Here is a 13,537-nt window from a genome sequence, read left to right on the forward strand (position 1 = left end):
TTTAAGGGACGTGCTCTTTTCCCTTCTCACCAGGTTTTGCTTGTTCCTCTCCCTCTTTCTCCTGGTGTGCTCAGTATGTGAGTCAGATGGGGAAGAGAGGAAGTGAGAGGAGAGGGGAGAAAGAGCATCTTCCCTCAAACCCATTCCCATTTTTTGTTGAATTTCTACTTTGTCCTCGAAGAATATAATCAGGATAGGTGAATGCACTGGTCAGTCTCTGTAGTTCTTACGGTTGTTCGGAGGGAATGGAGAAGATACCTTGAAGGGGTAGGTGACCAAAATACCAGCAAAACTGTACTCAGACTCTTTATAGGATAATAGTTAGCACTCCTATGTTGATACCATCAGACTTCTGCTTACATGAAGGGAATATAAAACCTGGTCCTCAGTTTGCTGGATTTAATAGACACTTGTCAATAAATTATGTTTGGAACAGGATCAGGCAGATGAATGCAATAAAGGAAATTTTCAGTAAGCAGAGAGATAATGGACCACCTTCATTTGTGGTTGTCCTGGTTTCAGCAGGGATGGAATTAATTTTCCCCTCAGGAGCTGGTGTGTTTTGAATTTTGGATGTGAGGAATGTTGATAAACATACTGGTGATATGAGTTGTTGAGATCAAGGACACTGTCTGGCTTTCTGCTAATGTGCAGATGCAGGAAGCTGGGAGAAAGACAGACAGAATAATTGACCCAAAATGGCCAAAGAGAGTATTCCATGCCATAAATGTCATGCTCAGTATATAAGTGGGGGTTGCCCATGTTGTGGGCATCCATCTCTTATCTTGTTTCTCCTGCTCGCTGGCATTGCTCTCTCTACCTTGCTGGCTCCCTTTTGCTCTTTTGCTTCTTGCTCCATTTTGTTTCCATGACCACTGCTTGGGACGGGCTGTATCAGTCATTGGGACATTGGGTGGTGAGAAATTGTGCATTGTTCATTTTGTATATTTCAGTATCCTTATATTCTGTTATTATTGTAGTTTTCCTTTGCTGTCCTAGTAAACTGTCTTCATCTTAACCCATGAGTTTTCATTTCTTCCCAATTTCTCTTCCCCCATCCCACTGGGAAGGGGGAGGGTGAGCGAGAAACTGTGCGGTGAGTCGGGCTAAACCACAACAGTGGTCCATTGCAGCTAGATGTAAAATGAATACAGGGAAATGTAAATTACTTAGACCTAAAATTATGAAAGTTTTCCTGAACTCCTAAGATCTTTTTTTTTTCTCTCAGTTTCATACCTCCTTACTTTCCCTGCTTTAAAGCAATGTCTATTGTGTCCTGCTTTAAAGGACAGCTCAGAATAGCAGTATTGTCAAGCATTACTGTCAGTTTTCTGGATTAGAAGCATTATCTATTGCTATCTTCAGTTTTAATCAGGCAGAGTAGCTATAGCAGTACTGAACAGAATGTAATTGTGAATATATACCAAAACCAATGGTCAGTACCATATCAGTAATCACATCATTTTAAGGTATTTATGTACCAATCACCAAACACTTTTAAACCCACTCTTATTTCAAAATGCCAAACAGAACAGGCTGAAAATTCGTATGCTGAAAATTGTTCTGGTTTAAAAGAAATCCTTATTTGTTAGGAGCTCCTTGAGGGGCAATATTAAGGGGTTCTTCTAAAGCCCTAGCCCCAGCACATTGTTAGGTTCAAGGACTTAGTCTTTAATTATCAGTGTCTCTGTAAACATCCAACTTAGAAAATAATGCACAATTGTCAAGGTATGCTGAGCACCTTTAGTGCTAAGATTTCTGGTAGGCAGGCTACAAGAGGGCTAGGTAAAGTATCCAAAACTTTTTGTAGCCTCAACTAGAAGTTTTTTTCAAAATCATTAGTTTGCAGCTTTTTATTTTGCCCCTTCGATCATCTGTAAAAAGAGTTAACAGTACCTTTCTTTAACATTTCTGAAAGCTTCTAAAATCCTGTGGCATAAACATGAACAGAGAAGTTTTATGACAACCTGAAAATAATACAGTGGTGAAAGTTAGAGAATCTATTTCTGTCTGAAAAGTGGTTGTTTGGGTATCTACCTGTCCTTTTTATCACTTCTTTGGAATTTCGAAAGGAAGGGTTGTTAATGTTTGTTCAGGATGACTCACAGGTTCAAAAAAAATTGTTGTGTGCTATGTCTTTGTCAAAAACAAGCACATTTTAAAATTTGAGTTTCAATTTAGTAGTATCGCTCATTAAAAGGTCAGAAAACAAAGAGGAGGAGGGAAAAACATTGTCGATAAATTGTGTGACTAATGAGTCAGAGTAACTGAACTAATATTCTTAATGCAGATTGGTTTATATGGCTTTTTAGAACATGCCAAACACTATTATTCCCAGCATCAGTTACAGAATATTATTTAAGAATGTGGACAAGAAAGTTTAATACCTGTTTCCATAGTATAGAGAGATTACAATAAAGAAGGAAAATGGTGCTTAAATGGACATGTCAGAGCCTACCAATATTCAAATCACTATTTTACAAGCTTCAAACTATTTGTATTCAGGCAGGAAGGTTGTTTAAGTGCTTTTATCTCAGTCTGTGGTTGTGGCGATGAAAAAATGGTTCAAATTCTTAAACAAAATAGGTCTGTAGATCCCTCAGCTTTTTGGCAGGATAGGTGGCAAAAAATAGATAGTGGCACCCTGTAGGAGTAATTGCTGATTGAGATTCAGAACCTAATACCTTTTTTACCTAGCTTTTATGATTTCTCTGACACACAGTGTATTTATGCAATAGTTACTGAGGATTCAGTTTGACCCACCAGTGGGAAGCATTCACATGCCATGCTGACTTTACAACATTGTTCATTGCCATTAGAAGTTGGACAAGTATGTAGATGTGCTAGACCATTTTATTTTCATACAAATTTCCAAGACTGTGCTATGCTAATAGTCCTGGTGATGATACTCAGATAAACAGATACAATTTTCATGTTTGCCATGCTTCCTTAGGAAGTTGTTACCTTGGAGCTGTGTAGATTGCAAAACATGCTTAGGTAGTACCACATAGGACTGAAAGGGTTGTTCCATTGATTTTTTTTCTTTTGTTTTCATGTTTTATTTTAACTCTCTGTGTTTACTTATATACAGTTCAGATTAATATGTAGCCACAAGACAGGTATTCAAAGTGCTCTGCAATTAGTTTATGGAATATTTTTTGAAAAACAACAAAAATTTCCTACTATACAAAGTCCTTGTGATATCTTTTGACTGCTATTTGCAGGCTCTATTCTTTTAATCTTTTTGATACTTTGAAAAATTGCTTTAAAGGATCTTTTAATTTGAAGTTGTTTAACTTTGTTAAATCTTCATCAGTTGTATTTTATCTTCCATGGCCATATAGTGGTAATGTCTGATTTTCTCACAGTTTTAATGTAGTTAAACCCCAGAACCTGGGGCAGGTAGGGAACTACCAACATTGTCATTTTACTAATGGACAACTATTCAGCAAGATTGACATCTCAGTCCATAGAGTATTTTCTATTCCAAATTCTTTACATCCAAGTTAAAATTCTTAATACCCTGAAATAGCTGCTTCCTCCATCTGGTGGCAAAAAAAAAAAGCCACTAAAGCTCTGTTTCTGGGTAAGCTAGTAAGTCCCCAGCAATCAAAATCTGTAGGCTGTTTGCTCCTCTGGCTATGTTGCTTGAAAAGCTTGATCCAGTGACTACTTAATATTAACTATAGCAGAAATGGAACCTAATTCCTCCCCTTCCCAATAAAGTGTTGTGGTAGTTAACTGTGTTAATGTTTGTTGTATGCATTCCCTGTGCACACAAAGTTATTTAATTATTGAATATGAGAGAGTGAGAGCACCCTTTCCTTTTAAATATCCTATAGCCTGGCATTTAGGACATTTTTCCACTGCGACATGGGAGGTAAGATTTGAATTTCCACAGACAGCAGAACGAATTGAACCTAGGCATCTCATATATTGATACAATGAGTGCTACACTCTATCAGTGAGAGCATCTAGAATCATAGAATGGTTTGGGTTGGAAAGGACCTTCAAAGGTCATCTAGTCCAACCCCCCTGCAAGGAGCAGGGACGTGCCCGACTAGATCAGGTTGCTCAGAGTCTCATCCAACCTGGCCTTGAATGTTTCCAGAGATGGGGCATCCACCACCTATCTGGGCAACCTGTTCCAGTGTTCTACAACCCTCATTGTAAATTTTTTTTCCCTAATATCCAATCTAAATCTACCTCCCTCTATTTTAAAACCATTACCCCTTGTCCTATCACAACAGGTCCTACTGAACAGCCTCTCCCCATCTTTCTTGTAGGCCCCCCTGAGGTACCGGAAGACCTCTATGAGGGCTCCTAGCATCTGAGCCATTGAATTTAAATCCATTATAAAAACAGTGTGGACTTCCTTGCCCTTTGAAGGGAATCTGTCTTGAGGAGAGATTCCAGAACCTCAAGTAAAAGAAGTGTCTCCTTTCAGCAAAGACCACTTACGCACCTCACATGACGTAATTTAAGATATGATCTCTCAGAAGGAATTACTATTAACTATGTTCAGCTGCTTCCAGCTCAGAATGCAGCCTGTTGTTGATGTGAATAACTTAAGGTTCTGGATTCGGCTCCATGGCCAAGCATCTAAAATAGATTGTTACTGTTCATAACTTTTAGTCAACACTGTGTTTCACTGGATCCAAACTGCATGACATGGTCAAGGCCCCAAAAGCAAGCTGTGGAGGAGCAAAATACTGAATTTAGATGTCAAAGATTTGATGGTAACATCTTAACCAAGAGCCAGCCTTCCTCTGTCGAATATTTCATCATAATCCAATAAACACTTCATAAGCATGCTCTTGACTTATGCTTACAACTTTCCTTGGTTACATCACTTTCGCGCATTGCAGCTGCATTGCGATGGTTTGAAAGTACCACCCTCTCAATGTGTAATTGCCGTGATTGCACAACCAGCTTTATCAGTATGCATTACTATAGCAACCAGAACAAAAACATTCCCTAGCTCATCCTACGTGAAAAGGTTTCAGCTTCTCTCCTGCCATTTTGTGCTTATGCTGAGCGAATGTGCGTGACACAGTGGAAATTGTGTGCTTTGGTTTGGTTGAAGGCTGCCCACATTAGCGAGGGTGGAAAACAGAATTATACTGGAACCCTTGTTTTAAAAAGGGAAATAAAATGTCTGAGCTGCTCAGCAGTACTCAAATGAAATGTGTAGCCTCTCTCCACCTTCATTCACACTCTTGGCAGAGTATTTCACCAACTAGGAAGAGGAGCAGTGCTTGTGGATGAGCAAAGAAGTTCCAATATGAGACAGATGCTCAAACTGCATATTCTGTTAGAAGCTGAATCATTGCCTTGCCTGAGCTTCAATGAGGCCTTGTCTACACTGATATTTTTGATTAGACCTTGCCTGGTTATAACACCTGAGATCACTAACATAAATATTCTCAATCATGAACATAGCTTCACCCCAGTTTTCATCTCTGTTTCCTCCTTCTTTCTTTAAATATAGCAGTGGGGCTTTCTGCTACCACCAGTTCTACCCTCTGAAGCACAGAGGAAATCTTAATGGTCTTGTGGCTATTCATGAAGACATGATGCCCGCAGGCTGAAAGGAGAGATCTACATGCTGTCCATCCAGGAGCAGTTATTCTAGCTCATTATTTTATTATAAATAATACTGTATTTGGCTTTCTTCTTTTAAGCTCCAGTTCCTAATATTGCATTGTTTCATGAGATTCTGTTTCGTTGTTGGGTTTTTAATTAAGAAAAACTTTAAAACCTAACTGAAGAGGGCAGTGAGTGGTTCTGTTAACGTCAAAACTAAATTAGTATGATTTTTATCACATTAATTTTCTTGCTCTCAGGCCACAGTTTGGCATCTACAGTTGTTCCCCTTTTTGTATTATGTTACCTTTGAGACCAATACCTTTCAATTACATTATCTTTGAGACCAATACCATGGAATTACATTATCTTTGAGACCAATACTTTGTGTCCAATTTTGCTACAGTTTGCCAACTGATTCAAAAGTTACTCCTTGAAGGCAAGTACAGGCACCCATACACCCCCACTGTGATTGCACAAGTTTCATTTCCTTAGGAAACCAGGCTGAAAACAAGAGGCAAAACCAGAGAGCTCAAAATTGTGTCTCCTAATCCAATATGCGATCCACATTTTAGCAACTGAAAAATTGAGTATTTAGTTTCCCCTGTGAGTTCTACATGTAAAAAGCAGCCTGATCGACTGCTTATTGGGCTGAAATGCAGGAAATCTTGATTCCTTTGTTTGCTATTAGTCGGTTGTGTAATTTTGGTCAAATTCTCATCTCCCATTTCCCCTTTTGCCTGTTCAGACACAGCTTGGTCAGGCAGGAGCAAGCACTTCATCCGTGTCTTTACAGTGCTTAGCATGCTGAAGTCCATGAAAGATTAAAAATCAATTCAAGTACGTAGTGCAGCATTCCTCTAATGAATTATTGTAGAATTAACCAGAACAGAAACAACATTGGAGGAGTTCAGTCACCAATACACCAGAAAACACAGCTGTTAACAGCTAACTTTTTGAAATCTTCCAGTAGATTAAAGAGGATTTGTTTATCAACTCTGTGGGCAATTTTAAACTGGTACATCTTTGTCTGCATCATTTAAAAGCAGAAAAAAAAACCCCCAAACAAATAAATTACTCCTCATGAAGAATTAATCCAAATTACTAGTTTCTTCTCTTAAGCACTTGTTTCTTTGGCTATTTAGAAAACACAAGGATCTTAAGAGTGAATTACGGTCTTACTTACTATTTCTCATTTTTCTGAATTGAGAATGAAAACTACATTGAGAAATTCTGTCAAGTTTTGATGTTGCTGATGGTGCAAGCGCTGATAACTGTAGCAGACTTTTTAAAGTGAGTTCAAAAGGGCTATAAAAGCCTGGCTTGTTCAGTACCTTACTGTAAACAGACCAAGGGATGGGTTCTACGATAAGATAGTAAGCGTGCACCACACCCTAGATTCAGTTACATCAGAAAAAGGGACAGGTTTTCATTCACACTGCCTCTCTGAGATGCTGTTTATCTCTGCTTTTCTTTCAGCACAGACTAAAAGAATGGATTTGTGCCTCAAGTTTAACGTCTACAGATAAGAGTTCTGAACTGTTAAAAAGCCATCCTTGGCTTAACCATAACTGATGTAGTCTCATTTTGCATGAAAAATGTGTGCTATGCTTTGGACTAATATAACAGTGGTCCCACAAAGCCTGTGCAAATTATGAGGAACAGTCAATGAAACCTGGGCTTAGCCAAGTCCATCATTAGATGTCCATCATTTTCAGTTTGTGTTAAATCAGTAACAAGTTTTATATTGACAAAGCCACCTCCTTCCTCCAATTACTTTTAGGTCTCCTTCTTCTTATGTACAGCGTGGTTTACAAAGGCCTATTTCTCTTTCATGCACTATTCTAGGACCTGCCAATGTTCATAAACTTCTGACTAATTTTCCTAGCTGGTTGATAACTAATCAGAATTTGTTCCTGATTCATAAAAGGAATTTAAAAACAAACAAACAAACTTTTGACAACAAGATATGACTAGTATATACAGCATCAATTAATGGGTGAGTACTAAATGAACCCCTTTAAGCTGACATTAACTGATGCTCCATGCAAATTAGCATGAAGTGCAGTAGCGATGAGTAGTTAAGCTGATGAACAGACATTGGAATAAGGAGAAGCAAATATGTTGCCTGTGCTAGGAATGTGAAAACTGTCATTCTAGAATGCTTCAATGCTCTTTCCTTTCAACCTCAAACTTTGCATTTATGTAGTACATTGAGTACATCAAGCAAGACTTTTCAGAAAGTGCATTTTTACTTTTTGCTTAAGCACACATTTCCATCATGTGGTGTTGTAGACTTTTATATTAGGCTTTTTTGTACTCAGACTGCTGCTTCAGAAAGAATCCCAAGTAGCTGGGGTTCAACCTTGTAACGAATGCAGCAGTACTGTCATGAAAACAGGACCTTTTCAGATCCCCCAGGTAGAAAGAAATGTTACTTTGGGGCTTAATTCTATTTCCACTTTTTTTTTTTCTAATGACTTGTGATGATCTTTGAAGCTCTGCATTGTGCAAATTGTAACTACAGAACATTCTGTTTTAAAAAAAAAACAGGTAATGCCTCTGTATATGAATGATCAGAGCCAAAGCATCAGGAAACTGGAGTCAGGGAAGGCATATAAAATACACCACACGGATGTTTTCTGTAACTTAGATGTATGACACTTATACCCACACAGCTGTATGTGGAGTAGAGAAGACTTTTTCAGGTTTTGGGCAGGATAAGAGAGATATGATGTATGCTTTTAGAATAAATCCTTACACCTGAGAGAAGCAAAGTTGCTGTGTAAAAAAGCTTCAGATGATAAATAACAAAAATAACTTGACAACATAGAAAATATTACTTCACATTGTTTTGAAAAAATATTAATCTTTTTTACCAGCACATTTATTAACAAAATTGATTTATTAAGCATTGCAAATTTATAAAATCTAGCTCGTAGCTTACTGATTCTGCCATTCATTAAGCATTCATTATTAGACTTACTACATCTTTTAAAATGACTCATGCACTTATATGTAGAATTTCAATAACATCCTGGTTGCTAGGGTACATGTGATCACTCTGACATATAAAGTATCTGTTAGAAATAGGTTGGTTTTTTTTTTTAAGTATATAATGAACAAATCTGTAGCAGTTTTTATTCAAGAAATATTTCTGCCAGTAGTTAATTATGCAAAACAGCATGACATTTTATGCCTTCAAATAAATACTGAGTTGGTTCTATTGTACACAATTCCTACAACTGATACATATGACTTTTTTTTTCCATTGGAGTAAGTAGCTTTTTATTTCTGCCATACACGTGTGATGCACTAGTTTCCTGGGTGATTTTCCTTGATGTAGTTTTTTTTTCCCCCGTTGGCCCACTCTGTCAACATTGTTGCTTGCCTATAATTGTTTTTATCTTTGTTTCAAGCTTCTTGTAGCTTTTTCTGAGGACCAGTACAAAAACATGACCTCAAATGTGCATATGGCTTTTGATAGATGCTTCTGTAACTTCATCTTGGAACTACAGGCTTGTTTCCACACATGACACTGTGTCTGTCCCTGAATGAAATGCTTTCTTGCAGAGACTGGGGAGATGCGCAGATGCTGTCGCTCCTCCATTAGTCCAACCTTCTTCCAGAGTTTATGCTCGTGGATAGTGTGACACAATCTGAGCTTGAAGTCCAGAGCTGTCTCTGCTACACTGCTATTTAGTTTTAAATTGTGTCCTGAAAAACCTGTGTTAAAAGCACACTAAACCTGCAAAGTGATGCGGTCAGCATATGAGACCAGAATTCCTGCTGCCTATAAACTAGAGGTGGGTTAAAGAACTTTTTTTTTTGTTCTGTTGCCAAATCAAAACAATCAGAAAATACATTCATTTTATGTCAATCCAACAGATTATTTTTTAAAACTAAAAATATGTTTTTCTTAGTTTTGATTCACAAAAAATACTTCATTGTGAGTCATTAAGAATTTTTTTCTTTTATTCCATGTAACATTTGGGTCTTTTCAATTGTTTTTAATTGAGCTCAGTAAAGAAACAAGGCATGATTTTTCAAAAATCAAAATTATTTCATCATTTGTGAAACAAAAACTTTTGCCTTAATAATAGCAAAAAACTAGAGTTTAATACTCCATATTATCTAGTTGAAGATGTCCCTGCTCCTTGCAGGGGGGTTGGACTAGGTGGCCTTTAAAGGTCGCTTCCAATCCAAACTATTCTATGATTCTATAATTCTATGCCTCTTAGTCAGTATTATGTATCAGATTCAAATAGTGTTTGCAAATAGTGTTAGTACAGTAGAAAAAGATAATTTTTATTATTAGAAAATTATCTAGATTTATATAAATCCTTTGTTTAGTCTCTAGGTAAACATGCATCATTAAACAGTCTTTACCTAAATAAGAACAAATTATTTCTGCAGGACTTCTGCCTAATGACTTTGCATTCAATGCGCATGATAATCAATGCTCACTAATTATTGAAAGCACTATATTGCGAGGGAGGAAGCTAGCTAAAAGGAAGATAACAAGTGGCATTAAAAGGGAAAGTGCTGTTACAAGAGTATGATTACTGGAGCTCTGCAAGGGTCAGTCTTTAAACAGTTCTTGTTTAATAATTTCCTTGATAAGCTTAGTATGGAGATGCAACAGTGCTATCGTTGAGTTTGCCAACAGCAAAAAATAAGTCTATGATTAACACAGAAAAGGGCTGCAATATCCAGGAAGACCTGGATGACTGTAAGGACTGGAATAATCTACAAAGGATGAAATGTAATAGTATAAAGTACAAGTACTCTTCAGGACTAATACTGAGAGTTTCTGTTAATTTGCGAGCTCACTGACTGGAAAAAGCTGTGGTGGGGGCAATTGTAGTGAGTGGTTGATCGCAGAATGATTTATGAGTCACCGGTGTGATATGGCTGTGGAAGAGGCAAGTGTACCAGATGACACTGGTTACAGAACTGTTGGAAAGCAGTTCTCTTATTTAATGTGCAGGAGATGGATACCTCATCTACAATAGTTCTTGGCATCCAAGCTCAAGAAAGATGAATTCAGAGTGAAAAAAATGTTATGGAAGGAGGTGCTCCATTTCTCTGCGATATTCCAATCTGTCAATGAATCTTTGTTCATTTAGCTGAATAGATGAAATTTTGTTCTAAAGAAAAACATTAGCACAAGAACAGATATAAGCTTCCCATTAATGAATTCAGATTGAGTATTAGAAATTTCTGGCAAAAATGGTCAGTAAAATCCAGAGATGGCTGGGTTATGGCTTCTCCTATTGTGGGCAAGCAGTTAAATAAGCCTTAAGTCAAATTTTGAGCATTTAGGAAAAGTGTTAGATTATGTGGTTGGCAGCAATTGCAGGAAATTAGATTTAGTGACCCATAGCATAATTTAGGTCTGATAGTCATATGGTCCTACGAACAGTTTGCTATTTTCGGCAGTATGCTGCTCCATGAATTATTTACTTTTTTTTTCAGTCTGCACTGAATACACAACAATTAGCTTCCTTTTTACAATTTCTGTTGTTATCACTTAACTAATTTTAGTAAAGATTGAAAGAAAAACTGTTTATGCTGTCTATATGGAATACCAAAGTACTTGGAGTAAAATCCAAACAATTAAGTAATGTTGGGTGTCCCATCTAAGGTACCTATAATCTGGTTTTCCAAGTATTAAAAAATTTATTTTTGAATCATACTTATCATTAACTTCTGTTAAGGAAACTCAGCTCTGCTGCAAGTCAGACCACAAGTGCAGTTTTTTTTTTCTGTGTCTTGAGTGATACTTAGATACAGGAGCTGTATGAATTGATGTTTGGTAGAAGTGTGGTAGTCATTACAAAATTATCAGATTATAGAATTTTTAATTGGGACAAGCAAATCCACACTATCATCTTGATGAATTTAACAAGGCATGAAAATATTATATCCTCTAGTTCTGTACATAGGTTGATCCTATTATTTAATCTGTCTACAAAAGTCTAGAATGTCATTTAACACAGACAATAAAATGTGTTTGCTCTTAATTTTACTTTCAGAGATGGTTCCGTTACGGTAGCTGAGATTTACAGAAATATCCAGCTAGTGGCAAACAGTGGCATGAAAAATGTCAGCCCAAATAGTTGCAGTTTACTAGTTAGAAACAAGAAAAAGCAAGTCCTTATTATGGAAAATTATAAGCATTATAATGCTTACAAAATGCTAACCTCATAAGCATTGCATTATTGCCCTACTTAAAAAAAAAAAAAAAAAAAAGAAGCAGGAATGTTGTTTTTAAGCTGTGGTTTTATTCTCTCCTTACATGCTCTGCTTTGATTTTGACACAGCCTGTATGAGCGCTTCCAAAAACCGTGATACGATAGGTGTTTTCAAAGTGTGCTTCTGGGAAATCTGTGCACCTGTCAGGTAGTGATAGTGTAAAATATTACAAAAATGAGAGTATTAATCTCACCACCAGATACCAGTTTCTTCTTTAACTTTCTTTCTCAGTCATGTGCAAGTAGTTTCTGTTTAGTCAGAATTCCTGAACAGTCAGACCTGAACTTTTCTCACACAGTAAGGTGCTGCAGGTTGCACAGGTGCATTTGAGAAGTGTTTTCTCTCAGATGTTTGTTGAAGTCTTGGATTCAAGCCAGAATTTGTATGTCCATGAACTTCATGTTACAGTGTCCTATCAAACTCACTTGACGTATGCTTTAACCAAGGGGGTAATTCTGCTTTTTCTACCATTCCTTTCAAAGAGAAGTTAGCAGATTAGTTAATTATAATAAAAACAATTCTCTTCCTTTTTGCCTATGCTTCTCATAGGTATCATGTAAGACTTAACTACTGAACTACGACACCATGTTTTTGTCTTACTGAGTACTGAGCAGTGAGCAGTAAGTTAAAGGATAGCCCTTCAAGTTACTTTAATTATGTAAAGTATGAATGACTCCCTGTGAAGTAAACACTTATCCAGTAAGAAAGTGTCATGGAAAATCTACATTTCTTTAACAGATAGGCTTTACCTTTCTTTTTGTATGGCAACACATTTATTTTTTAACAAAAGTCTACAACTGAGAATTATATTTAACTCATTGAAAAAATTAGTTGAGGGTGAGAAGGGAATAAAGTTCAGTGCTGCATGCACCACTGAGTAGAGAAGAAAAAAAACACATTTCTTATTGCAAAAATTCCCAAGCATTGGCTCACCTAATGCAAAATTTATTCTATTAGAAATACTGCTTTGGTTTCACTTTGCTCCTTTCTCTTCCATGCTGTCCCTCTCCTCTCAGTAATATTTATTTGCTGTCTTTTAAGAAGTCACTAAAAAATAAAGAAATTATACAGTTTTTAAAGAACAGATGGAAACAACATCAGAGTAGAGGAAGAGGACCTACGTGGCCTTTCTGTTGAGGTGTTATGCCATGTGTGCTTAATGGGAGACTACAGCCTTCTTACCCTAAGTCTATCCCTAAACAGTTCTGTACCTTGTAAGCTCGATGATTCACTGATTACTTTAAACTTAGCCACCTAGGCATATAAATAAGAATTCTAATTTAAAAATTCAATTAAAAAATCAGCCTTAAACTCTAGCCTACTGTCTACAGTAATCATCTGTATTCTGACTTGCACACCGATGTATACACCAGCTTTCAGACGAATGTGGGATGTGGACCTCTGTCTTGCTCTTGGGTGAACACCGTAACCAATCAGGTGCATCTCTTGCTGAGTGCATGAGATAATGCACAGGCCTCAATATTATTTTCCTATAGGATGTCAAAAACTAAGACAAGAACAGACATAGGTTACATTCTCCTATTTGATTGTCTTTCCCCCTCACAAGAAAAGTGTAATGTATATATTTGTCACAGAAAAAAGCCGGTTTAGAGAGAGCCTTAGTTGCCTTCCATTCCATGTTTAATTACATATTCAAGAGAGAATCTCCACAATACACCTTTCAGCAGCAGTG

This window comes from Chlamydotis macqueenii, chromosome 5, assembly GCF_036417535.1.
Source record: "Chlamydotis macqueenii isolate bChlMac1 chromosome 5, bChlMac1.mat, whole genome shotgun sequence".
NCBI classification, from domain to species: Eukaryota; Metazoa; Chordata; class Aves; order Otidiformes; family Otididae; genus Chlamydotis; species Chlamydotis macqueenii.